At 44.3% G+C, this 27,776-nt stretch overlaps 1 long non-coding RNA gene across 1 annotated transcript in view; it reads left to right on the top strand.

The window, feature by feature from the left end:
• Positions 1 to 873: 873 nt before the first annotated feature.
• The window catches only part of LOC141107688 (uncharacterized), a 44,012-nt gene continuing 17,109 nt past the window's right edge, over positions 874 to 27,776 (top strand). Inside the window, exon 1 of the long non-coding RNA XR_012235952.1 lies at positions 874 to 1,048. This is a non-coding gene — a long non-coding RNA (uncharacterized lncRNA). The remainder of the gene's footprint in view (positions 1,049 to 27,776) is intronic.

Here is a 27,776-nt window from a genome sequence, read left to right as displayed (position 1 = left end):
TGCAGCTGCAAGCATCACCCCGGTACAATTTTTTAGAGCCGATGGTCGACTCTTTTGTAATAATATGTAGGTAAGTAGCGCTGTTACTGCTAATGCAATAATAACAATGCAAATGTCCTCTAAAAGAAGAAATAAATGATTGACTGACCAATGTCCCAATAGGATATAAGATGAATAAAAAGACCTTTTGTATGGGCTAAAAAACAGTCTGTGTTCCAGGGCAGCTGTCCAGGGAAGCATGAAGCAGGCTCCAAGCCTGTAGGAAAAAAGCAGAGAAGCGCCTCCAGGTCAGAACCAGTTTAAAAGCTTTATTGTACAAAACAAATGTATCCACTTACATGAAAGAAAGGCAAGTTGAGCACAGATCCCTCAGTTAGTGTTGTCACTGCGTGTGTGCCTGCAAGTCAGCTCAAATCCAGGGGAGAGTGGGGAGACAGTCCCGTCCTGCAGGAACAAAAAAACAAAAAACAAGCACAACAATGTTTAATAATTTTCATTTCCATTTCCTTAGGTTCCTCTTCTCCGCCCCCTCTTCCCATAATAATTATTATTATTTTTCCTTTTTTCTTTTCCCCTTCCCTCCCTCATTATTATACATTATTTTTTTTTCTCTCATTTTTTCTTAATCATTCTATAATGATTTTTCCCATCCGTCCCCAGCCCCCAGCATCGTCACCCTTTATACAGTTTTTTTAGTTCACGTCATTATCAGAGGAGTTTTTCTGTTGGAGGTGTGTAATTACACGTAATCTCCACTAGATGGCTCCGTGCACTGGGCACATATAAAGATCTTACGAGCCTTCATCCTCAATGCTTGAGGAAGGCACGCGCCTGTGATATACAGTGTGCATGCGCCGAAACGTCGTCGCATCATCACCAGTGACATCACTACGCTGTAGACCTGCATTCCATCATTCACACGGGCCAAGCCTCATTTTCAACCTAGGGACGGTGTATACACATATCCTGCTGGACGGGACTGTCTCCAGGCACACACGCAGTGACAACACTAACTGAGGGATCTGTGCTCAACTTGCCTTTCTTTCATGTAAGTGGATACATTTGTTTTGTACAATAAAGCTTTTAAACTGGTTCTGACCTGGAGGTGCTTCTCTTCGACTCTTTTGTAATGACAACCGATGCAGCTAAGCAGTCACTCAATTGTTATCACAAGAGGTGGGAGGGAACGCCCCCCCTCCCACTCGCCTTCCGCCACTTGCCCCAAGAAAGCCAGAATGGACTTTGATCGGGTCTTGGATGTAGTAACCTGTAAGCGACATCATGGCATCACTTCCGGTTTACTGGAATCTTAAAGGCGCCAGTTTTAAAAAATCTAAAGTATTCAAAAATACGTTTTGAATGCTTTCAAGTGCAAAGGAGGGATTTGGGGTCTTATAGACCCCAGATCCTTCCAAAAGAATACCTGTCACGTGCCTATTGCTGTCACAAGGGATGTTTACATTCCTCGTGACAGTAATAAAAGTGCTTAAAAAAAATGAAAGCAACAGTGCAAAAATAAAAAAAATATATAAATTAATAATTAAAAAGAAAAAAAATTCAAGTGCCCCCATTCCCCCTCGTGCTAGTGCGCAAAGGTAGGTGCGTGCATCAGTCTTCAACTCACGCAAACCGCGATCACCCACACATGTGAGGTATCACCATGAACGTCAGATCATGGGCAGTAATTCTAGCACTAGACCACCTCTGTACCTCTAAAGTGGTAACCTGTAAAGGCTTTTAAAGCATCACCTATAAGTAGTAAAATTGAGGTAGTTTGTTGCCCTTGTACCGGCGTAAGCAATTTTAAAGCGTGACATGTTTGGTATCTATTTACTCGGTGTGACATCGTCTTTTATACTTTACAAAAAAATTGGGTTATGTATTGCGTTTTTGCATTAAAATTTTAAAAAGTGTATTTTTTTCCCGAAAAACTGCATTTGAAAAAACACTGTGCAAATACCGTGTGACATACAAAATTGCAAAACCCACCATTTTATTTCCTAGGGTCTCTACTAAAAAAAAATGTATAATGTTTGGGGAGTTTTAAGTAATTTTCTAGCAAAAAATACTGATTTATACTTCTAAACAAAAGGTGCCTGAAAAAGCCTGGTCTTCAAGTGTAACTAGGCAAAACTTTTATATTTACACTGCTCCTGTCCTTAGAAGAGCTTACAGTCTAATTACTTTATTTATACACAAGACAATTTTGTGGAGACTGCATTAAAGCATATCTAAACCTAAAAGCAAAAAAAAGATAATATATTGTAGCTTACCAGTCCTTAGATGTGGTGGCTGCCTTCGTTTTCATTTTTCAGCCTAAGAACATTCTAAGTGGTTCTAAAGTCTAAACATTTGCATTCCCTGAAAAAAAAAAAAAAGTAGGTAGCAGATTTGCCCTTCCCACTCTCCCTTATACTTACCTGAGTCCTTACTCGAACCAGTGCTGTGCCCATCTGTAGAGGCTGTGTCCTCTCTCCCTGCTCTCAGGCTTTGCTGAGAGCAGCATGTAGGCAGGTTGAAAATGTTTATAGTTGAATTAGGCAGCAGCCAGCCCAAGCTCGGGAAGGAGTTAATTGCTTTTAGCTCAATTCCTGGGTTTTTGGTTCTACCCAGCCCACCTGTGCTATAAAAGGGTGGACAGCTAGGGTTTAGAGGGTGGGAACATGGGTATAGGTGTATTCAAGAGCGCAGTTTGATTGGGGAGTGCAGACAAGGCACTGCTGAACAAAACTGGAATTACAGAGGACATCCAAGTAGGGATAAGCTTGATGTTCGGGTTGAACATAAGTTCGACTCAAACATCGGGTGTTGGTCCGTTTGCTGAAGAGCGAACATTATGGAGCGCTCGCGGCAAATTCGAGCGTAGCAGAACGCCCCATAATGCACTGCGAGATCGCAGTGCATTGCTGTATGATGATTGGTCAAAACATGCACCTGACCTGCATGCTTTGGCCAATCACAGAGTCCTCTGCTAAGAGAGCCATAATTGGCCAAAGGCAGGGTGCCTTTGGCCAATCATGGCTAAGGGGGGACTAAGTCCACTCCCCACACTATAAAAGGCTGCTTACACAGCGGCCGTGTGTAGTGTTGTTGGTGTGGACAGAGAGATAGCTTGATTTAGATTAAGCAGGCAGGTTATTCAGTTAGTGGCAGTGTATCTGATATATACATATATACATATATAAATATATATATATATATATATATATATATATATATATATACTCTGCATTTAGCATAGACTATATATTCAGTGTTTACTTGATATTTAGTCAGTGCAGGCAGTGCATTAATATATATATATATATATATATATATATATATATATATATATATATATATATATATATATATATATATATATATATATACACACACACAGTCTCGTATTTATATATATACTCTGCATCCAGTGTAGCCTATGTACTGTTTCTAATACACTTCAGGCGGTGTATTAATATACAGTGGGGATGGAAAGTATTCAGACCCCCTTAAATTTTTCACTCTTTGTTATATTGCAGCCATTTGCTAAAATCATTTAAGTTAATTTTTTTCATCATTAATATACACACAGCACCCCATATTGACAGAAAAACACAGAATTGTTGACATTTTTGCAGATTTATTAAAAAAGAAAAAATATCACATAGTCCTAAGTATTCAGACCCTTTGCTGTGACACTCATATATTTAACTCAGGTGCTGTCCATTTCTTCTGATCATCCTTGAGATGGTTCTACACCAGGGGTCTCAAACTGGCGGCCCTCCAGCTGTTGCGAAACTACAAGTCCCATGAGGCATTGCAGGGCTGACAGTTACAAGCATGACTCCCTCAGGCAGAGGCATGATGGGGCTTGTAGTTCTGCAACAGCTGGAGGGCCACCAGTTTGAGACCCCTCTTCTACTCCTTCATTTGAGTCCAGTTGTGTTTGATTATACTGATTGGACTTGATTAGGAAAGCCACACACCTGTCTATATAAGACCTTACAGCTCACAGTGCATGTCAGAGCAAATGAGAATCATGAGGTCAAAGGAGCTGCCTGAAAAGCTCAGAGACAGAATTGTGGCAAGGATATGGCCAAGGTTACAAAAAAATTTCTGCTGCACTTAAGGTTCCTAAGAGCACAGTGGCCTCCATAATCCTTAAATGGAAGATGTGTGGGACAACCAGAACCCTTCCTAGAGCTGGCCATGAGAGAGGCAAAGAACCCAAAGATCACTGTGGCTGAGCTCCAGAGATGCAGTCGGGAGATGGGAGAAAGTTGTAGAAAGTCAACCATCACTGCAGCCCTCCACCAGTCGGGGCTTTATGGCAGAGTGGCCCGACGGAAGCCTCTCCTCAGTGCAAGACACATGAAAGCCCGCATAGAGTTTGCTAAAAAAAACACCTGAAGGACTCCAAGATGGTGAGAAATAAGATTCTTTGGTCTGATGAGACCAAGATAGTGCTTAGAATTAAGGCCAAAAAGTTCTATGTGTGGAGAAAACCAGGCACTGCTCATCACCTGTCCAATACAGTCTCAACAGTGAAGCATGGTGGTGGCAGCATCATGCTGTGGGGGTGTTTTTCAGCTGCAGGGACAAGACGACTGGTTGCAATTGAGGGAAAGATGAATGCGGCCAAGTACAGGGATATCCTGGACAAAAACCTTCTCCAGAGTGCTCAGGACCTCAGACTGGGCCGAAGGTTTACCTTCCAAGAAGACAATGACCCTAAGCACACAGCTAAAATAATGAAGGAGTGGCTTCACAACAACTCCGTGACTGTTCTTGAATGGCCCAGCCAGAGCCCTGATTTAAACCCAATTGAGCATCTCTGGAGAGACCTAAAAATGGCTGTCCACCAACGTTTACCATCCAACCTGACAGAACTGGAGAGGATCTGCAAGAAGGAATGGCAGAGGATCCCCAAATCCAGGTGTGAAAAACTTGTTGCATCTTTCCCAAAAAGACTCATGGCTGTATTAGATCAAAAGGGTGCTTCTACTAATTACTAAGCAAAGGGTCTGAATACTTAGGACCATGTGATATTTCAGTTTTTCTTTTTTAATAAATCTGCAAAAATGTCAACAATTCTGTGTTTTTCAGTCAATATGGGGTGCTGTGTGTACATTAATGAGGAAAAAAAAATAACTTAAATGATTTTAACAAATGGCTGCAATATAACAAAGAGTGAAAAATTTAAGGGGGTCTGAATAATTTTCGTCCTCACTGTATATATATATATATATATATATATATATATATATATATATATATATATATATGTGATCCTGTACTTCCAGGTAGGGGGTGTGAATGCACGCTGCCGGCAGCTCGCTCCCATTGTGATTATACACTTTGGGAGCTGATCGGTTGGTACCTCAGACTTGATGTCCGCCGCAACCAGCCGATCATCCTGCAGAGAGGCAGAATGGCAGTCTGCCTATGTAAACAAGGCAGATTGCCGTTCTGACAGGAGGGAAGGCATGGATCCTGTCTTTCTGCAAAGCAGGGACAAGGATCCATGTCTTCTAGTAAAAGCACCTCCCACACTGTACACAAACACTGTATAGGCACACAGTTAACTCTTTGATCACCCCTGATGTTAACCCCTTCCCTGCCAGTGCCATTAGTACAGGGACAGTGCATTTTTTTAGCACTGATCACTTTATTAGTGTCACTGGTCCCCAAAAAAGTGTCAAAAGTGCCAGTTAGTGTCCAGTTGTCCGCCGCAATATTGCAGTCCTGCTATAAGTCACTAGTAAAACATAAATAAATAAAAATTCCATGATTATACCCCAAAGTTTGTAGAAGCTATAACTTTCACGGCCGTGAAGTGGGGTAAATCTTTTATAGCTGAAGTGGTTAGAGATTAACTTCACTAAATGTAAAGTTGCCCTTTAAAATTAACTTGCGATGATGAACTTATGAACTGTGAAGATGAACGTCTTCTCTGACTTTTTTTTTTAAGTGCTAGGTCAATGCATGTCAACCTTATCATGACTTCCTTTTACTGAATTGGAAAACAGTTCAGACTTTTAATACCACAATGGATGCATGCTTGCCCAAGACCAATGACCTACTAAATAGTAAAGCCAGGATGAGGATGGCAGCGTTGGAACCTGCACTTTTAAAAATAAGTCAGCAGTAGCACCACTTATATTTCTATCCTCACATGTTCACTTTAACCTGTCAAAAAGGAGTGCTGGGTGTAAAATAGCGATAAACTTGAAAGTTACTTACATCTCTCTATGGACAAAGAACTGTGCTTGAGTTCCTGGGTCTACACATCTGTTGTAGCCATAATAAGACTTTGTTGTTCTTATGCCATACCTAGAGATGTAAAATTTCCAGAAATTTTGAAGCCCAAAAACAAAAAAAATAAATAAAAAAAAAAAAAAATCAGTGTGGAGTAGTTCAACAATAGGGATGAGCTTCGAGTTCGAGTCAAACTGCGAACAATTTGGGGTGTTAGCGGCAAATTCGAATGCCACGGAACACCCTTTAAAAGTCTATGGGAGAAATCAAAAGTGCTAATTTTAAAGGCTTATATGCAAGTTATTGTCATAAAAAGTGTTTGGGGACCTGGGTCCTGCCCCAGGGGACATGGATCAATGCAAAAAAAAGTTTTAAAAACGGCCGTTTTTTCAGGAGCAGTGATTTTAATAATGCTTAACGTCAAACAATAAAAGTGTAATATCCCTTTAAATTTCGTAGCTGGGGGGTGTCTATAGTATGCCTGTAAAGGTGCGCATGTTTCCCATGTTTAGAACAGTCTGACAGCAAAATGACATTTCAAAGGAAAAAAAATCATTTAAAACTATTCGCGGCTATTGCATTGCCGGTCCGACAATACACATAGAAGTTCATTGATAAAAACTGCATGGGAATTTCCCACAGGGGAACCCCGAACCAAAATTAAAAAAAAAAAAATGACGTGGGGGGTCCCCCTAAATTCCATAACAGGCCCCACGCCGAGGAGAAGACACCTTGTCCCCATGTTAATGAAGACAAGGGCCTCATCCCCACAACCCTGGCAGGTGGTTGTGGGGGTCTGCGGGCGGGGGGCTTATCGGAATCTGGAAGCCCCCTTTAACAAGGGGACCCCCAGATCCCGCCCCCCCCTGTGTGAAATGGTAAGGGGGTACAAAAGTACCCCTACCATTTCACTAAAAAACTGTCAAAAATGTTAAAAATGACAAGAGACAGTTTTTGATTTAAATGCTTCTTCTTTCTTCTATCTTCCTTCATCTTCTTCTTCTTCTGGTTCTTCTGGTTCTTCTGGTTCTTCCTCCGGTGTTCCCGTCCAGCATCTCCTCCGTGGCATCTTCTTCCCTTCTTCTCCTCGGCGTGGGGCCTGTTATGGAATTTAGGGGGACCCCCCCCACGTCATTTTTTTTTTTTTAATTTTGGTTCGGGGTTCCCCTGTGGGGAATTCCCATGCCGTTTTTATCAATGAACTTCTATGTGTATTGTCGGACCGGCAATGCAATAGCCGCGAGTAGTTTTAAAGGACTTCTTTTCCTTTGAAATGTCATTTTGCTGTCAGACTGTTCTAAACACGGGAAACATGCGCCCCTTTACAGGCATACTATAGACACCCCCGGGTATGAAATTTAAAGGGATATTACACTTTTATTGTTTGACTTTAAGCATTATTAAAATCACTGCTCCCGAAAAAACGTCCGTTTTTAAAACTTTTTTTTTGCATTGATCCATGTCCCCTGGGGCAGGACCCAGGTCCCCAAACACTTTTTATGACAATAACTTGCATATAAGCCTTTAAAATTAGCACTTTTGATTATTCAAGTTCGTGTCCCATAGACTTTAACAGTGTTCGCACGTTCGAACAAACTTTTTTCCTGTTCGCATGTTCTGGTGCGAAACGAACAGGGGGGTGTTCGGCTCATCCCTATGTTCAGTTGGGTTCAAGTCTGGGATTTGGCGGGGCCACTGAAGGACATTCACAAAGTAGCCACTCCTTTGTTATCTTGGCTGTGTGCTTAGGACTGTTGTCCTGTTGGAAGATGAACCTTCGCCCCAGTCTGAGGTCTGGAGCACTCTAGAGAAGGTTTTTATCAAGGATGTCTCTGTACATTGCTGCATTCATCTTTCCCTCGATCCTGACTAGTCTCTCAGTTCCTGCGACTGAAAACCATCCTCACAGCATGATGCTGCCACCACTATGCTTCACTGTAGGGATGGTATTGGCCAGTTAATGGGCGGTGCCTGGTTTCCTCCAGACAGGACACTTGCCATTCAGGCTAAAGAGTTCAATGTTTGTTTCTTTAGACCAGAGAATTTGGTTTCTCAAGGTCTGAGAGTCCTTCAGGTAGGTGCCTTTTGGCAAAGTCCAGGTATGCTGTTATATGTTTTTTACTGAGGAGTGGCTTCCATCTGGTCACTATACCATACAGGCCTTATAGTGGAGTGCTGCAGAGATGGTTATTCTTCTGGAAGGTTCTCCTCTCTCCACAGAGAAATGCTGGAGCTCTATCAGAGTGACCATCGGGTTCTTGGCACCTCCCTGACTAAGGCCCTTCTCACCCCATCTTTCAGCTCTAGGAAGAGGGGATGCCAAACATTGGGTGGTTCCAAACTTCTTCCATTTATGGATGATGGAGGCCACTGTGCTCATTGGGACCTTCAATGCTGCAGAAAACGTTCTGTACACTTCCCCAGATCTGTGCCTTGACACAATCCTGTCTCGGAGGTTTACAGACAATTCCTTGGACTTCATGGCTTTTTTGTGCTCTGATATCCACTGTTAACTGTGGAACCTTATAAAGACAGCTGTGTGCCTTTCCAAATCATGTCCAATCAACTGAATTTACCACAGGTGGACTTCAATCAAGTTGTAGAAACATCTCAAGGATGATCAGCGGAAACAGGATGCACCATAGCTCAATTTTGAGTGTCATGGCAAAGTCTGTGAATACTTATGTACAATGTGATTTTTTTATATAAATCTGAAAAGATTTCAAACAAACTTCTTTGACGTTGTCATTGTTCCAGATTCCGATAAACCCCCCCGCCCGCAGACCCCCACAACCACCGGGCAAGGGTTGTTGGGATGAGGCCCTTGTCCCCATCAACATGGGGACAAGGTGTTTTGGGGGACCCCAAAGCATTCTCCCCATGTTGAGGGCATGTGGCCTGGTATGGTTCAGGAGGGTGGGCACTCTCCTGTCCTCCTCCCCTTTTCCTGCGGCCTGCCAGGTTGCGTGCTTGGATAAGGGTCTGGTATGGATTTTGGGGGGACCCCTATGCCATTTTTTTTATTTTGGCACAGGGTTCCCCTTAAAATTCATACCAGACCTGAAGGGCCTGATATGGATTTTGGGGGACCCCCCCGCATTTTTGTTTTAAAATTTGGGTGCTGGGTTCCCCTTAATATTCATACCAGACCCATAGGGCCTGGTAATGGACTGGAGGGGGGGGGGAAACCCATGCCGTTGTTTTTTTCAATGATTTTTATCTATATTACTGGGATCCGACAATTCATTACAGCCGCAAGCAGTTTTGAATGACTTTTTTTCCTTTAGAAATGTCATTTTTCTGTGGTATTGTCTAAACACTGAAGAAATACACTACTTTACAGGCATACTAAGGACACCCCCCCCAGGCACGATATTTAAAGGAAGGAATATTTCATTTTTATTGTATCACTTTAAGCATTATTAAAATCACTGCTCCCGAAAAAATGTCCCTTTTTAAAACTTTTTTTTGCATTGATACATGCCCCCTGGGGCAAGACCCAGATCCCAATGCTGTTTTTTTCAATGATTTTTATCTATATCCGACAATACATTACAGCCGTGGTCAGTTTTAAATGAGATTTTTTCCTTTAGAAATGTCATTTTGATGTGGTATTTTTTCTAAACATGGGAAAAATGTGCTACTTTACAGGCATACTAAGGACACCCCCCCCCCCCCCGGCATGATATTTAAAGCAATATTTCATTTTTGTTGTTTCACTTTTAGCATTATTAAAATCACTGCTCCTGAAAAAACAGCCATTTTAAAAACTTTTTTTTGCATTGATACATGTCCCCTGGGGCAGGACCCGGGTCCCCATACACTTTTTATGGCAACAACGTGCATATAAGCCTTTAAAATTAGAACTTTTGATTTTTCATGTTTATGTCCCATAGACTTTAACGGTGTTCACTTGCTCGTACAAATGTTCGCAAGTTCTGGGGTGTTCAGCTTATCCCTAATAATCAGGCTATGAGGCAAGCCAAAGCAAAAATACTTACACGCAATGTAATAGCAGAGGAGAACCTATATACCTTCCCAGCAGCCAGCATCAGGTCTCAGCAACCAGCATCAGGAGGAGACTAATTACTGAGATCTGCTGGCCAATGGGAGACCCCCGCTGGTGGACACCGGAACTACAACCTTCCACTCTGGGAAGCACAGTGTCACAAGCAGCTGTTTCACCATATCATTTGCAGACAGATTCTTAATGTAAGGGTCGGATTCATTATAATTGGGTTTATGCACTGTCAGTGTTGTAATTTCAAAAGCTGCAGGACCCACATCCATTTAGAGGTATTTAACCCTTGGGGAATGTTCCACCAAGTGTTTAAAATTTGACTTGTATCTTAGTACAAACTTCTGGAAAAATCAGTGACCCAATCACAGAAGCAGGAAATGACATTTTTGGGGGCATTCTGTAGACCAGCGTTGTGCAGAATGCCTCCAGGTTGCCATATAGCATTGAGTTCTACAGAAAATTACAGCGGCTGCAGATTAAAAGGGAAGAGTCATTTTTAATAACATTAACTTACGATATTGCTTGTGTAGCAATTGTATTTGCTATATTATTATTTTTTATATGCTATATTTTTTTTCAATGAAAGTAGTAGAGTTACAGTTTAAGTGTCTATGAGTTTGAGAGAGTTTCTACTTGCATGGATTAGATTACACGCACTTATACCAAGTATCTTTGTGAGGACAATATTTTATGTTTAACCACTTCAATATCCGGCACTTTCAATCTGTTCCTGCCCAGGCCAATTTTCAGCTTTCAGCGCTGTAACGCTCTGAGTGACAATTGCACGGTCATGTGCCCATAAGAATTTTTATCAGTTTTTTTTTTACACAAATACAGTAGAGCTTTCTTTTGGTGATATTTAACCACCACTGGGTTTTTTATTTTTTTGCTAAATAAATGAAAAAAGACTGAACATTTTGAAACAAAACATGTTTTTCTTTATTTGTGTTAAAATGTTGCAAATAAATAATCTTTCTTCATACACTTAGGTCAAAATGTATTCTGATACATTTATTTGGTGAAAATAACCCAAATCAGTGTATAGGAAATAGAGTCCACAAACTATGGTGTATATCTGAAAATCGATCAATCTTGATGTGACGTCTCAATCTTGAGGCTTGAAAATGCTAGGAAACAAATATCCCCCAAATGGCCCCTTTTTGGAAAGTAGTATTTTTTTGTTACCATTATTTAGAAAATTAAGAAATTAAAAAAAAAAAAAAAATCACAATTTTTTTTGGTTAGCATAAAAACAACATTACAATATGACAGGTTTTATTTATGTTTTATTACTTAAAAAAAATTTTTTTTTTTTTTTTTTCAACACACTGTGACCGTAGTAACACTTATACTAAGGAGTTTTATTGGTATAATCAACTATTTTTAATGAATGAAGCTGATTCATTCAGTGTCTTTTATTGTGATTAGCTGAGATTGGCCAAAGCTAATCTCATGGTACAGATGGGCTGGAATTGGCCCTATCTGTACCATGGGATCAATGTGACCAATCACAGCTAGAAACACAATTGTTTAAAATGGATGGCATGAAAGGAAGCCATCCATTGTTTACAATTGTCATATGATCTGCTGTGATTGGTCACAGCCATCATATGACACCGGCAGTGGTCTGGTATAGTGGTCAGTCCGGTGGACACAGCCAGTGACAGATCACACCACACTGCACCACACGAGTGGCACCTTCTGAGAGGATGTCATATGATGTCCACTCAGAAGGAGGAAAGTCTCGTCTGGCCGTCAATCTGCTATAGGTTGGACGGGACAGTGTTAATATAATTTTTTGGAGGATTTTACATGATGCCAGTGAATTTTCTGTTTGAAAAAAAAAAAATATTACTTAAAGTGGTTGTAAACTCTCCCCGACAACTTTGTCCCATGTAAATCAGCATAACAAACCCTAATGAACTCTACTTGTAGATATCTCCTTACTTGCTTAGTATTGTTGTAATCCTTTTTGTTCTTTAGAATGACTTCACTGAGCATGCCCAGATCTCCTCTGATTTACGGCACACTCTGTGTACTTATCTGTCTATTATCAGATCTTCCTACGCACAACTCTGAAATCCCAGGATACTGCATAATCACTCAGAGCTTCCTACAACACCCCATGTGACGGTGTAAACTTGGGCATCAGACAGGATTACTGCAGCCTTATCAGCTGAAGCTGATAAGACTGACACAGGCAATCACTAGATAATCAGCACAAGTAAATATTATGCAATAAAACAAGTCAGCTATGAGCAGTTAAACAGGGTTGCCATAGAAATGTTGGATTGAGAAGGAGGCTTGGTTAAGTGCTCAATGTAAGGGCGCAAATACACTCTACTGTGGACTCAGAAAACAATACTTAAGATGGTGCTGCCTAACCCCTGGAAACAAGTTTTTAAAGTTTCTTTAAACAGTAAGTAATATGCGATTTGGGCTGGATTACAGTGGCTATAGTTTGATAATTACTTATTATAATGGACTAAATGAAAAGCAGCATCAGAGTGGGAGAGTTTACTTCCTCTTTAATAATTTTCAAGTCTGGAGAGACCTGCAAGGCCATGGACTCAATCTTGCAATCAGCAGTTTATAGGAAACAGAGTGAACTCTGGAGGAAAATAATTCAATAGTTATTATCTTTTCAACACATGAGTGAGTGTCAGGGACATACTGCCCGTTCCAGAAGGCGTGCTCCTATGCGCACGCGTGAGTCACGGACTTCGCGCACGAATGTGCGCATGCGCGCACGTTAGACACGCTTTGGCGCCCAACAGTCCATAAAAGACGCTAAATGATGCTGCCCCTTGGGGTTTGATCTGCTTCTGTTCCCTGTGTTCCTGATTCTATACCAGTGCTCTGTTCCTGTGTTGACCCGGCTTCCTGACCCTGCTTATGTCTCCAATTCTGACCTCGGCTCGTTTGACTCTGCTCTGTTACCTGCCTGATTGCCTGTTGCCAAGACCCAGCCTGGACTCTGACTATTCTCTGCCTGCCGTTTTTGCTGTATTCCCTGATGTGTATGACCCGGCTAGTCTGACTCCGCTTCTGCCTGCTGACCTGCATCTGCTGCTCTGCAAACCTGTATCTGCTGACCTGCATCCGCTACTCTGCAAACCTGCATTTGCTGACCTGCATCCGCTGCTCTGCAAACCTGCATCTGCTGATCTGCATCCGCTACTTTGCAAACCTGTATCTGCTGACCTGCATCCGCTACTCTGCAAACCTGCAACTGCTGACCTGCATTCGCTGCTCTGCAAACCTGCAACTGCTGACCTGCATCCGCTACTCTGCAAACCTGCAACTGCTGACCTGCATCCGCTGCTCTGCAAACCTGCATCTGCTGATCTGCATCCGCTGCTCTGCAACCTGCATCTGCTGACCTGCATCCGCTATTCTACTAGCCTGCATCTGCTGACCTGCACCCCCTACTCCAGCTTCCACGCAAGAAGACCACTTCAAGCAGTAAGGACTCAGCAGGCACCTTTACCTCACTGTGCTCTTACCGCCACTGTTACCACTCCAGTGGTCTCCTAGGCAGGGTGGTACGGGAGGTCTCCCTCCGCACGTCAGGCTCACATCCCAGGTACGTTACAGTGAGAGTTGTTTTTTTTTTTTTTATCCTTTGTATTGAGGGTTATGTACATCTGTAAAGCTGACTATACACTGATCGAAATTCCGATCAGTGTGTGTGGCTGTCCCCCCTTGACAGCAGGAAAGACATGCTGGAAAACATTTGTCATTTAGCAGCTGCTGCCACTGATTATTGAATTCTGACAATGATGGGTTCTACTGTCAAAATACAATGTCCCAGTTGGGGGAGGGGAGAATTCCTCCATCCACCTCATTTGTGTGGATGGAGGAATCTGTTAGTATTTTGTGACACAGTAATTAAGGAGTATTTTGTGAGTACTAGGACTGCAGAATGTGTGTGCAGTGTGTAGCACTACCCATACTACCCACTACCATACTACCACTACCATACTAAAATCGTGCAGGTATTTTTTTTTTCTGCCGAACCAGAATCGGATTACCTATGCAATCCGATTCTGCAAATCATGCTGCGTTTTGCAAACCGATTTAAGGGTGTTGTTAACTTAAAATCAGTGGTAGCCTGTCCATTAGGGGAGCCGCCCCCCCATCCATGCGGCTGGACCCCTAATCTACATGTAGGGCATCAGATGCATGAATTCCAATGGGGGGTGTTTTTTTTTTTAAGCAAGTGATTAGAGCCAGAGGCTTTAATAGGCTTTAAAAAGGGTGGGCTTGGGACGCAGAGCACTGCGCTCCGAGCCCACTCAGTTGTGTAAATATTTGCTATTATCACACTGATTCTCCCACTGGCCAATCAGAAAATGGGTCCTGAGACCCGTTCCCGAATTGGCCGAAAGGAGAAGTGATCCCATTGGCTTAGCAGGAAGGAGGAGACGCGTGGCCACTGTGATGCAGTCGGCGCAGTCTCCGGGAACACACAGATCTCTGCCCCGCCGCCTCCTCCTCCTCTCTACCAGAGCTGTCAAATCAGCTCCGCTACGGGCGGCGATCTCGGAGGCTGTGCCCAGACACCCGCTGTCACCCATCGGCAATTGGATCAGAATCAGCGATTGGGGCAGGAGATCAGGCTGTGTGTGTTGATCTCAGGGTGCCCGGTCTGTGTTGGATGGAGGCGGAGAGGCAGAGGATCCCCGCTAGCAGACTACCATAGATGAGAGGTAAATGAGCCATGAACACCTGAAGATTATGTGAGCCAGTGAAGGGGGGGGGGAAGGGAGCACCAATGAAGCACCAGCCATCACTGCTTAACATATACACCTGCAGTGGTTTCGAATTAATGAGGTGTGATTTTGATATGGTGCGGAAACTGCACAGAATTCCCTGCGAATTCCACATTGCATCAGTGTGAACCGTCACTCAGTCTAGTGCTGGTGTAGGTGAGAGCCAAAGAGTAATTATATCTGACACGGACACAAACAGTCAGAGCAATTAAGACGATGCAGTGTTTCATATCATTAGCACTACAACATTTTCTATACGAGTCATTCATTGAATGCTGAGTGACACGGTTGTTGCCTATGGCTTTGATAAATGAATACATAGACATAGGGGAAATGATCAGCCACTACAAAATGCAGCCACATGTGAACCCATCATTACAATCTAAGGCAAACAAACAACACAGGCAATATACAGTAAATACACTAATGCCCCATACACACGGTCGGATTTTCCAACGGAAAATGTGTGATAGGACCTTGTTGTCGGAAATTCCGGCCGTGTGTAGGCTCCATCACACATTTTCCATCGGATTTTCCGACACACAAAGTTTGAGAGCAGGCTAAATATAATTTTTCGGCAACAAAATCTGTTGTCGGAATTTCCGATCGTGTGTACACGAATCCGACGCACAAAGTGCCACGCATGCTCAGAATAAATAAAGAGATGAAAGCTATTGGCTACTGCCCCATTTATAGTCCCGACGTACGTGTTTTACGTCACCGCGTTCAGAATGATCATATTTTCCAACAACTTTGTGTGACCGTGTGTATGCAAGACAAGTTTGAGCCAACATCCGTTGGAAAAAATCCTAGGATTTTGTTGTCGGAATGTCCGATCAATGTCCGACCGTGTGTACGGGGCATTAGACTAAGTTTAAAAAAGAGCATCATGTCCCATTAAGCCATGTCCAGCATTTACTGCACTAGATCCATAGCCACGTTCTGCTGCGGGTTGCTGCATGCGCCACATACTATCTGTGCATCAAGTTATTCCTTTCCCTCAAGTTCTAAAGTCATTCTGTTACATTTTTTAATTATTTGATAGCATTGAGGATGTAACAGGAGTTTCTGGAACAGAAAAAAATTGGAAAGCCCAAAACTCTCACTGTTGGTAAATACTAGATATTAGTCAAAAGCGATAATTGATATATAACATTTGGCCAGATAGACTCAGTTCTTTGTACTTGTCAGTTCATGTACAAGTACATTGTGTACAGAAGCACAGGCACAATTGTGGCAGTTCTCCAGATTGCAAACTCTTGTGAAACAACCAGAACTTCAGAGCACCTAATTAAAACTCTAAAGTAAAATAAACTGTAATTTGCAGTTCAGCAGCAGGATGTAGACAGCAGGGAGGTGACTGGTAGTCCAGTAGCAGGATGTAGACAGCAGGGAGGTGTCTTGTAGTCCAGCAGCAGGATGCAGACAGCAGGGAGGTGACTGGTAGTCCAGCAGCAGGATGTAGACAGCAGGGAGGTGTCTTGTAGTTCAGCAGCAGGATGCAGGCAGCAGGGTACAGGCAGGCTGGATTAAACACAGGCAGGCAGATCAGGTACAGAAGGTAAATCCAGGAGAATAGTCAAAGTCCAGAGCCGAGATCAGGGCAGGCAGCAAACAGGGTAGTCAAGAACCGTCCAACAGGTAGCAGGTAGCAAGTACAGAATACGGGTAACAAGGCAGTAGGGGTCTTCAGGAACGCTGTAGACCGGACAGCAAGGCAGCAATGGTACAGTCCCCTTTAAATAGCCCATCTTTGGCGCCAAGTGCTGTCACAGGGAGTGCACGCGGGCACCTGGGAGCGCGCGCGCGCGCACCTGCGCGCGCCCGTGTGCCGCTATCGGCGCTATTGCGTATGCGCCGGATAGCGCTTCTGTGCACATTCTTTTAAACTTTCTATTGCTGGAATGCTTGCAAGAAGGCTTTTTCTGACAATGCGCCACATACTATCTCTGCATCAAGTTATCCCTTTCCCTCAAGTTCTAAAGTCATTCTGTTACATTTTTTAATTATTTGATAGCATTGAGGATGTAACAGGAGTTTCTGGAACAGAAAAAAATTGGAAAGCCCAAAACTCTCACTGTTGGTAAATACTAGATATTAGTCAAAAGCGATAATTGATATATAACATTTGGCCAGATAGACTCAGTTCTTTGTACTTGTCAGTTCATGTACAAGTACATTGTGTACAGAAGCACAGGCACGATTGTGGCAGTTCTCCAGATTGCAAACTCTTGTGAAACAACCAGAACTTCAGAGCACCTAATTAAAACTCTAAAGTAAAATAAACTGTAATTTGCAGTTCATGCCTACTATTCTTTTTAATTGTAAACTCTTATATAGCTGATGCAATACACATATTTAAACGTCATGCTTAACCTACAGATAGTTATCAGGGTCTAATAAAATTAATATTTGATCTTTATTAGCAATGCTGAACCCAATACATACAAGTCTCTCTCTACTTACAATAACACTTTTGTAAAAAGCTGCTTTGTCAAATGTTTGTGGAATTTAAGCTGCTGTCCGAGCAGCTGATCTTCCTCCCCCTGTGTATGCTCCATCGGACAATTGTTGTTGGATTTTCCACAGATAAATGTTGGCTAGTAGGTTTTAAAATTCTCTGCGGACAAATGTGTGTTGTCGGATTTTCCGAGCATGTGTATATAAGTCCGTCGAACTAAAGTCCAAAGTACAAACACGCATGCTCGGAAACAAAGACGAGCCAGAAACGGTCGGTCTTGTAAACTAGCGTTCGTAATTGAGAATGAACATTCGTGAATTGGCAAATTATGAAATCTCAAAATGCAGCGCACATTCTCTTCTTCTTTAATGGGATAATCAGGGCCGTTTTTAAAGCAGGGCAAAAGGGGCAGCTGCCCTGGGCCCTGTCATTGTTGTGGGGCCCAAAGCAGCTGCCTCATACTTGAAAACTATCCTGGTTTAAATTCCCTCGTTCCCTGAGGTTTTAGTCCTGTGCTGTGTCCCAATATCTCAGTGTAAAGTGCTGCTACTAATGCTGCCCAGCTCTGCCCTATTGTTGTGTACAGATGGCTCACCAGCCATGTGTTTACATGTAAATTACCGACATTCATACGTAAATAGTGGCGGCATTCATATGTAAATAGCGGCGGCCGGCAGCATTGATATGTATATCATGCCCCCTGAGGTCATATCCACAGTAATCTCTAGCAACCAATCAACTAGCAGAAATAATGTGCTGTAACCTCTAGCAACCAGTCAGTGAGCGGTAATGATACACTGTAACCTCTGGCAACCAATCGCAATAGCTGCCTGATCTGATTCAGTAAACTGATTTTGAGTCTAGCTGCTATGTCTCAGAGCAGGTGGAGAGCAAAACTGCATGGGTGGCGGGGGGGGGCCCAAGAAAAGTTTTGCCCAGGGTCCAATCAATATTAAAGACGGCTCTGGGGATAATAATGAAGCTGCTTTGCTGGTGATATTGATGGAGTTATTGCAAACAAGTTTTCAAAGGCTTTTTTTTCTAGTGATATCAAGGAATAAAATTATTATGCTTTTTTTTTAATTTTTTTTTATTTGGGCAAGTTACCACAACACCATTATCCCGTAGTTTTTAAGATCAAAGATACAACTATGTTGGTGTCCCTTGTCAATTTTATATTGTATTTTTTTAAATGTAACTACGTATTACCAAACTGTCATTTGAAGTAAAACACATAGCCAAGTATTATTCTACACAATTTAGATCTCTACTGTGCAGACACCCTCCACGCTTTACACTTCATGCCCACAGGCACAATCATTATTTCCCTCTTTCAACCCCACCACTACAGACGAAGTTGCTAAACTACTTGCTAATGTCCACCTTACCACCTGCCCTCTGGATCCTGTTCCCTCACAAATGCTACGTTCAGCCTCTGGCCCTATACTACACTCTCTAACCCACATCTTCAATCTCTCCCTCTCTTCTGGCATCTTCCCTAAGGCTCGATTCACACCTATGCATGTTGCTTTTGAGCGTTTTTGGAGGTTTTTTTTTCATGCTTGCCACGTTTTTGAGCCGCGTTTTTGCCGCGTTTTTGCCGCGTTTTTGCCGCGATTTGCGTTTTGCGTTTTTTTTTTTTTTTTTTCATTTTTTTTTACAGTCTTACAAAAAAATTACAAAAAAAAAAAAAAAAACGGCAAAAACGCACCAAAAACGCATCAAAAACGCATCAAAAACGCTGCAAAAACGCAGCACTTGCGTTTTTGATGCTTGTCCATTGAAAACCATTACATGCAAAACGCTGCTTTTTGCATGCAAAAAAGTCCCCGACCCTTTCCAAAAACGCTGAGATACAAAAAAGCATTGATGTGAACATGTTCCATAGGAACCCATGTTAAAAAATTCCCGTGCATTTCTGCAAAATGCAAAATGCATCAAAAAACGCGCTAGTGTGAATGGGGCCTAAAACATGCACTTGTCAGACCCATACTTAAAAAGCCCTCACTGGACCCATCCAATCTTAACAACCTACGCCCCATCTCCTTGCTCCCCTTCTTATCCAAACTCCTCGAACGTCTGGTCTACAACTGACTTAGCGTCCACCTCGCTGATAATGGCCTTCTCGATCCCCTTCAGTCTGGATTTCGTCCTCTACACTCCACAGAAACTGCTCTCCTAAAACTAACAAACGATCTACTAACGGCCAAAACCAATCGACACTATTCTTTACTCCTACTCCTGGACCTCTCTGCTGCCTTTGATACGGTTGACCACCCCCTCCTCCTCAAAAAATTACACACCTTTGGTCTCTGTGACTGTACACTTCGCTGGTTCTCCTCCTACTTATCCAACCGCACTTTTAGCGTTTCTTATAACTCTACTTCCCCCTCTCCTCTTCCTTTCTCTGTTGGGGTCCCTCAGGGTTCTGTTCTTGGACCTCTACTATTTTCAATCTACACCGCCTACCTGGGTCAACTGATAGCCTCCCATGGCTTCCAATACCACCTCTACGCTGATGACACCTAAATCTATTTCTCTACCCCTCAGCTCACTCCCTCTGTCTCCTCACATATCAGTAATTTACTCTCAGATATATCAGTCTGGATGTCTCACCACTTCCTTAAACTCAATCTAGCCAAAACCAAACTTCTAATTTTCCCCCCCCCCATGCCTCTTCCCCTGATCTCTCTGTCAAAATCGATGGCACAACTATAAGCCCATCCCCACATGCCAAGGTTCTAGGTGTAGTCCTAGACTCTGAACTCTCCTTCAAGCAACACATCCAATCACTGTCCAAATCCTGCCGCCTCAACCTCCGCAACATCTCCAAAATACGCCCTTTTCTAACCAATGACACAACAAAGCTCTTAATTCACTCGCTGGTCATCTCTCGCCTTGACTACTGCAACTCCCTTCTCATTGGCTTACCTCTACATAGTCTAACACCTCTTCAATCCATTATGAATGCCGCTGCCAGACTCATCCACCTTACCAATTGCTCTGTGTCTGCCACTCCTCTCTGTCAATCCCTCCACTGGCTTCCGCTCGGCCAAAGAATTAAATTCAAAATTCTAACAACCACGTACAAAGCCATCCACAATTTCGCCCCCAGCTACATCACTTGCTTAGTCTCTAAATACCAACCTACTCACTCTCTTCATTCCTCTCAAGACCTCCTGCTCTCTAGCTCCCTTGTCACCTCCTCCCATGCTCGCCTCCAGGCCTTTTCCAAAGCCTCTCCAATCCTATGGAACTCCTTACCCCAATCTGTCCGCTTATCTCCTACTTTATTAGCTTTCAGAAGATCCCTGAAAACCCTTCTCTTCAGAGAAGCCTATCCTACCCACACCTAACAACTGTACTTTTTTTTTTTTCCCCATCAGCTCATCCCCCACAGTTATTACCTTTTGTCTCCACTTGACCCTCCCTTCTAGATTGTAAGCTCTAACGAGCAGGGCCCTCTGATCCCTCCTGTATTGATTTGTACTGTAAGTGTACTGTCTGCCCCATGTTGTAAAGCGCTGCGCAAACTGTTGGCGCTATATAAACGTTGTATAATAATAATAATTGTGCATTAAAAAAAGAAAAAGAAAATTAGACACGCTATCTGCCAATAGAACTTAACCAAAAAGTGCATTCTATGCATCCAAAAATAAAGAAAATATACCAAATCAAATCATTATTCAACCAAAAAAATAATGTCAAAGCAATAAGTCCAAGGTCAATAATAAATAACATGTTATCTTCTCAGACTCCGCAACATGGCTGGTTGACGAACGGCCGTGCAGAAAAGAACTGAAAAATGCGAAATGAAAAGTGCGAATCAATACTCACCAAAATTCTACTAACACGAAATTAGCAGAAGGAGCCCAAAGGGTGGCGCTAAAGACAAGTTTGGACCAACGCCCTTCGGACAAAAGTCCACGGTTTTGTTGGCCAACAATCCGATCGTGTGTACGAGGCATTAGTTAAAAAAAGAGCATCATGTCCCATTAAGCCATGTCCAGCATTTACTGCACTGGATCCATAGCCACGTTCTACTGTGTGTTGCTGCATGCGTGTCATGTACCTGGTAGGTAGAGCCCGGAATGCAGGGAACGGCCTCTCGTATACCTCCGACTCGGGAACCCCTGGTAGTGATGACAGGGGCTCGAGAGTGCGAAGGGGCACAAGTGCCTGACTGGAAATCTGGAGCAGAGGGCTGGATCTGGTAGTCAGCTGGGAGGTGTCCTGTAGTCCAACAGCAGAATGCAGACAGCAGGGAGGTGTCTTGTAGTCCAGCAGCAGGATGTAGACAGCAGGGAGGTGACTGGTAGTCCACCAGCAGGATGTAGGCAGCAGGGAGGTATCTTGTAGTCCAGCAGCAGGATGCAGACAGCAGGGAGGTATCTTGTAGTCCAGAAGCAGGATGTAGACAGCAGGGAGGTATCTTGTATTCCAGCAGCAGGATGCAGACAGCAAGGAGGTGACTGGTAGTCCAGCAGCAGGATGTAGACAGCAGGGAGGTGTCTTGTAGTCCATCAGCAGGATGCAGGCAGCAGGGTACAGGCAGGCCGGGTCAAACACAGGCAGGCAGATCAGGTACAGAAAGTAAATCCAGGAGAATAGTCAAAGTCCAGAGCCGAGATCAGGGCAGGCAGCAAACAGGGTAGTCAAGAACAGTCCAACAGGTAGCAGGTAGCAAGTACAGAATACGGGTAACAAGGCAGTAGGGCTCTTCAGGAAGGCTGTAGACCGGACAGCAAGGCAGCAATGGAACAGTTCCCTTTAAATAGCCCATCTTTGGCGCCAAGTGCTGCCACAGGGAGCGCACGCGCGCACCTGAGCACGCCTGTGTGCCGCTATTGGTGCTATTGCTCATGCGCGTGCGCCGGATAGCGCTTCTGTGCACAGGCATTCTTTTAAACTTTCTATTGTTGGAACGCTTGCAAGAAGGCTTTTCCTGACATTGCCCCCCTCCAATGGGCAGCCTCCGGTGCCCAACTGGGCCATTTTACTAGGGTGGGATCTCTTAAAGGCTAGAATTAGTCTTTTGGCGTGGATATTAGTCTCTGGTTTCCAAGAGTTATCCTCAGGACCGTACTTTCCATTTGACCAAATACTGAATTTGGTTGCGTCTTTTCCGGCAATCTATGATTGATTCCACCTCAAAGTCCTCTTCACCATCGATAAGCACAGGTTCAGGAGGACCAGTGTTTCGGTTAAGGAAGGGATCTGGAACTGAAGGTTTAAGGAGGGCCACGTGAAAGACTGGATGAATACGAAATGACTCCGGTAATTTTAATTCATAGGCCACGTCATTGATCTTTCTTACCACTGGGAAGGGACCCACAAACTTAGGGCCCAGTTTCCTGGAAGGGCATGCCAACTTCAGATTCAGGGTAGACAGCCAGACTTGATCTCCTATCTTCAGATCAAGCTCCCCTCCCCTCTTTTTATCAAATGTCACCTTGTTCCGTTCCTGAGTCTTTGACATGGTCTCTTGGAGTAGCCTGTTGTTTACACTGAAAAAACTCACGGTTTCCTGGACAGCCGGTACCGAACACTCCGGAATGTTATTGGACAAGAACAAGGGATGAAAACCATAGTTCGCAAAAAATGGAGACTGATTAGTTACAGAGTGAACAGAATTATTGTAAGCGAACTCAGCCAGAGGTAATAGGAGAACCCAGTCATCTTGGGAAAAACAAGAATAGCACCGTAAGTATTGTTCCAAGGTCTGGTTTGTTCGTTCAGTCTCACCATTAGTCTGGGGATGGTAAGCAGAAGAGAAGGAGAGGTCAATCTTCAGGGATCCACATAGAGCTCTCCAGAACTTGGATGTAAATTGCACCCCTCGATCAGGTACGATGTTTGCAGGTATACCATGGGGCCTTACAATTTCTCTAATAAAGATCCCCGCGGTCTCGGAAGCAGAGGGGGTACCCTTCATGGGCAAAAAGTGAGCCATCTTGGAAAGTCTGTCAACCACTACGAAAATAGTGGTGTAGCCCTCGAATGGTGGTAATTCAACGATAAAGTCCATGGAGATCATCCTCCATGGTCTTTCTGGAACAGGAAGAGGTCTTAGCAATCCCCAAGCCTTGGTCTTGCTGCCTTTGTTTTGGATGCAGGTAATGCATGATTCCACATAATGTTTACGATCCTCCCATAGCTGAGGCCACCAAAATGTGCGTTGGAGAAGTTCGGAGGTCTTGTGTATCCCGAAGTGGCCGGTTAATTTGTGGTCATGACAGGATTTAAGAACAGCAACCTGTCTTTGTTGGGGCACAAAGATCTTATCCTTGTGCCATAATAATTCGTCTCTGGACTGTAGAGTGACATCTGCTTGAAAGGGAGTTGCTGAAGATGCCTGTCTGATTTGAGACAGCAGATCTCCTTGGAGCATCAGAAAGTTCCCAGGAGCAAGAATGGTGTCTGAGGGAGAAGGAGCTTCAGGCTCACTGAACATCCGGGACAGTGCATCTGGTTTGGTATTTTTTGATCCCGGTCTATAAGTAATGTGAAAGGTAAACCTGATGAGGAAGAGTGCCCATCTGGCCTGGCGTGGTTTCAGTCTTTTGGCAACCTTCAGGTACTCCAGATTCTTGTGGTCGGTGTACACCAGAATAGGAGGGCCGCTCCCTCCAGGAGGTAGCACCATTCCTCAAGTGTGGCCTTGATTGCTAGTAGCTCCCTGTCCCCAACATCGTAATTCCTTTCGGCTTCGGTTAACCTGTGGGAGAAGAACACTACTGGATGCAATAAAGCCTTGGAGCCTTGTCTCTGCGAAAGTACCGCTCCTACTGCTATCTCGGAAGCATCTACCTCCAATATGTAGGGTAAAGCTGGATTGGGGTGCTTCAGGACGGAGGCTGACACAAATTGGTCTTTCAAGGAAGTAAAAGCAGCTTGAGCCTCAGGGGACCATTGAAACCGGGTGCCTTGCTGAGTCAGTCTTGTGATGGGGGTGATGATGAAGGAAAATCCCTTGATGAATTTGCGATAGAAATTTGCAAATCCCACAAAGCGCTGTACTCCTTTCTTGTCCGTCGGAGCCGGCCAATCCAAGATGGCAGAGACCTTCTGTGGATCCAACTTGATACCATCTATGGAGATGATCAGACCCAGAAACTGAATGCTTTGGCGTTCAAATTCACACTTTTCGGGTTTGGCGTATAGGCCATGTTGGCGGAGCCGAGTTAGAACTTTCTTGACATGCTCTCTGTGGATAGACAGGGAAGAGGAGAAGATCAGGATGTCGTCCAGATATACTATGATGAACAGATCAAGGTAGTCTCTGAAAATATCATTCACGAAGTGCTGGAAAGTGGCAGGAGCATTACATAACCCAAAGGACATCACCAAGTATTCAAAGTGTCCGAAGCGGGTGAGGAAGGCAATCTTCCATTCGTCCCCACTCCGGATGCGGACTAAGTTGTATGCTCCCCGAAGATCAAGTTTGGTGAATATAGATGCAGTTCCAAGCCTCTGAAATAGTTTGGGTACCAAAGGTAGGGGGTACCGGTTTTTGAATGTAATTTTATTAAGGTCCCAGTAGTCTACGCAAGGGCGTAGGGAATGATCTTTTTTCTCTACAAAGAAGATTCCTGCTCTGGCCGGAGAGGTGGAAGGCCATATGAACCCTTTTTCCAGATTCTCGTCGATGTAAGTTTTAAGCGTACCAAGCTCCAGTTCTGTTAAGGGAAAAATTCTCCCAAAGGGGACCTCTGCCCCGGGAAGAAGTTCAATTGGGCAGTCATAGGGTCTGTGTGGGGGAAGTGTCTCTGCTCCTTTCCGACTGAACACATCCAGGAAATCATGATACGCGTCTGGAATGGTTTGGCAGGTTTCAGCATCGGTTTCCAGACACAGCAGGGAAGATGGAACGTCAGTAGATCCCTGTAGGCAATGCTGACGGCAGTAAGGAGAGGGAAAACTGATGTTTCCAGTAGACCAGTCAATTCGTGGGTTGTGAGCTTTGAGCCAGGGCATACCCAGTATGATGGGAAACAAGGGTGACTCAATGATGTCAAGACGGAGTAGTTCCCGGTGGTTGCCGGAAATGGTGGTGTCTAAAGGAACTATCTCTTGTGTTACAGGCCCAGATTTAATAGCCAATCCGTCGGCCAGGTGTACAGACAGTCCCTGTGCTCTGGGTCATAGAGGGATCTGGAACTTGTGAGCAAAAGATAAGTCCATAAATTCGCTACAGGCTCCAGAATCAATTATAGCGGTTGCCCGGATGTTCCCTCCTGGAAGCTGTAGAGAAATGGGAACAGCCAAGTGAGTGGTATTGTTAAACACAGCAGATAAGGAAGTAGAGGAGAAGGTAGTGTGCTTACAGGTCTTTGCAGGACAAGTCCTCATGTAGTGTCCAGATTCCCCACAATAAAGGCAGAGGTTGTTAGCCCGCCGGCGTTGTCGCTCTTCAGGGGTGAGTGAAGGACGGATGAGGCCAAGTTGCACTGGTTCAGAAGTATCGGTAGGGGTGTGTGCAGGAGGATTTGGCACACATGGTAACATCCACACCGGGCGAGAGGGACCAGCTGCACGTTCTGCCCTACGTTCTCTTAGGCACCTGTCAATTTGGATTGACAGGTTGATAAGATTTTCAAGTGTAGCCGGAATGCCAACCCGGGCCAATTAATCTTTTAATGGTTCAGAAAGTCCCATGCGAAACTGGTAACGTAGGGCGGCATAGTTCCAGTTTGTGTCGGAACTCCAATGTCTGAATTCAGATGCATAGTCCTCCGCTGCCTACGGCCCTGCTGAAGTGAGAATAGTGCTGCTTCTGCGGTAGCTGCTTGTTGTGGATCTTCATATAGGAGAGCCATGGCTTGGAAGAAAGTATCCAAATGGTCGAGGCAATTATTCTGCTCCAAAAGGCGATGGGCCCATGCCTGGGGTTCGCCCAGTAGGAGAGAAATAAACCCCACCTTAGTGGTTTCTAAAGAAAAAGTTCTGGGTTGCAATGCACAGAAAAGTTCACAGGCATTACGGAATGCCCTATACTTGCTGCGGTCCCCGGAGAACCTTTCTGGTGTGGGCACTTTGGGTTCAGGAGGCAACATGACCACTGAAGGAGCAGTGGGTGGACCCGGAGCTGGGGTGGAGAGAACTTGGACACGCTCTTCTAGTTGTTTATAACCGTCTTGTAAGTCCTTGACAGCTTGCGTGAGTCCAGCTAGATGACGGCATAAGTCCTCCATGGGCGACGTCCCCTGTGTGGGCTCGGACATGGCTGTCCAGTACTGTCACGTACCTGGTAGGTAGAGTCCGGAATGCAGGGAGCGGCCTCTCATATACCTCCGACTCAGGAACCTCTGGTAGTGATGACAGGGGCTAGGGAGTGCGAAGGGGCACAAGTGCCTGACTGGAAAGCTGGAACAGAGGGCTGGATCTGGTAGTCAGCTGGGAGGTGTCTTGTAGTCCAACGGAAGGATGCAACAGCAGGGAGGTGTCTTGTAGTTCAGCAGCAGGATGTAGACAGCAGGGAGGTGACTGGTAGTCCAGTAGCAGGATGTAGACAGCAGGGAGGTGTCTTGTAGTCCAGCAGCAGGATGCAGACAGCAGGGAGGTGACTGGTAGTCCAGCAGCAGGATGTAGACAGCAGGGAGGTGTCTTGTAGTTCAGCAGCAGGATGCAGGCAGCAGGGTACAGGCAGGCTGGATTAAACACAGGCAGGCAGATCAGGTACAGAAGGTAAATCCAGGAGAATAGTCAAAGTCCAGAGCCGAGATCAGGGCAGGCAGCAAACAGGGTAGTCAAGAACCGTCCAACAGGTAGCAGGTAGCAAGTACAGAATACGGGTAACAAGGCAGTAGGGGTCTTCAGGAACGCTGTAGACCGGACAGCAAGGCAGCAATGGTACAGTCCCCTTTAAATAGCCCATCTTTGGCGCCAAGTGCTGTCACAGGGAGTGCACGCGCGCACCTGGGAGCGCGCGCGCGCACCTGCGCGCGCCCGTGTGCCGCTATCGGCGCTATTGCGTATGCGCCGGATAGCGCTTCTGTGCACATTCTTTTAAACTTTCTATTGCTGGAATGCTTGCAAGAAGGCTTTTCCTGACAATGCGCCACATACTATCTCTGCATCAAGTTATCCCTTTCCCTCAAGTTCTAAAGTCATTCTGTTACATTTTTTCATTATTTGATAGCATTGAGGATGTAACAGGAGTTTCTGGAACAGAAAAAAAAAATAGGAAAGCCCAAAACTCTCACTGTTGGTAAATACTAGATATTAGTCAATAACTGATATATGACTTTTAGCCAGATAGACTCATTACATTTGTCTG

Source organism: Aquarana catesbeiana, linkage group LG09 (genome assembly GCF_042186555.1).
Source record: "Aquarana catesbeiana isolate 2022-GZ linkage group LG09, ASM4218655v1, whole genome shotgun sequence".
NCBI classification, from domain to species: Eukaryota; Metazoa; Chordata; class Amphibia; order Anura; family Ranidae; genus Aquarana; species Aquarana catesbeiana.
The sequence above is the reverse complement of the archived record's forward strand: the minus strand, read 5'-3'. Positions and strand labels throughout refer to the sequence as shown.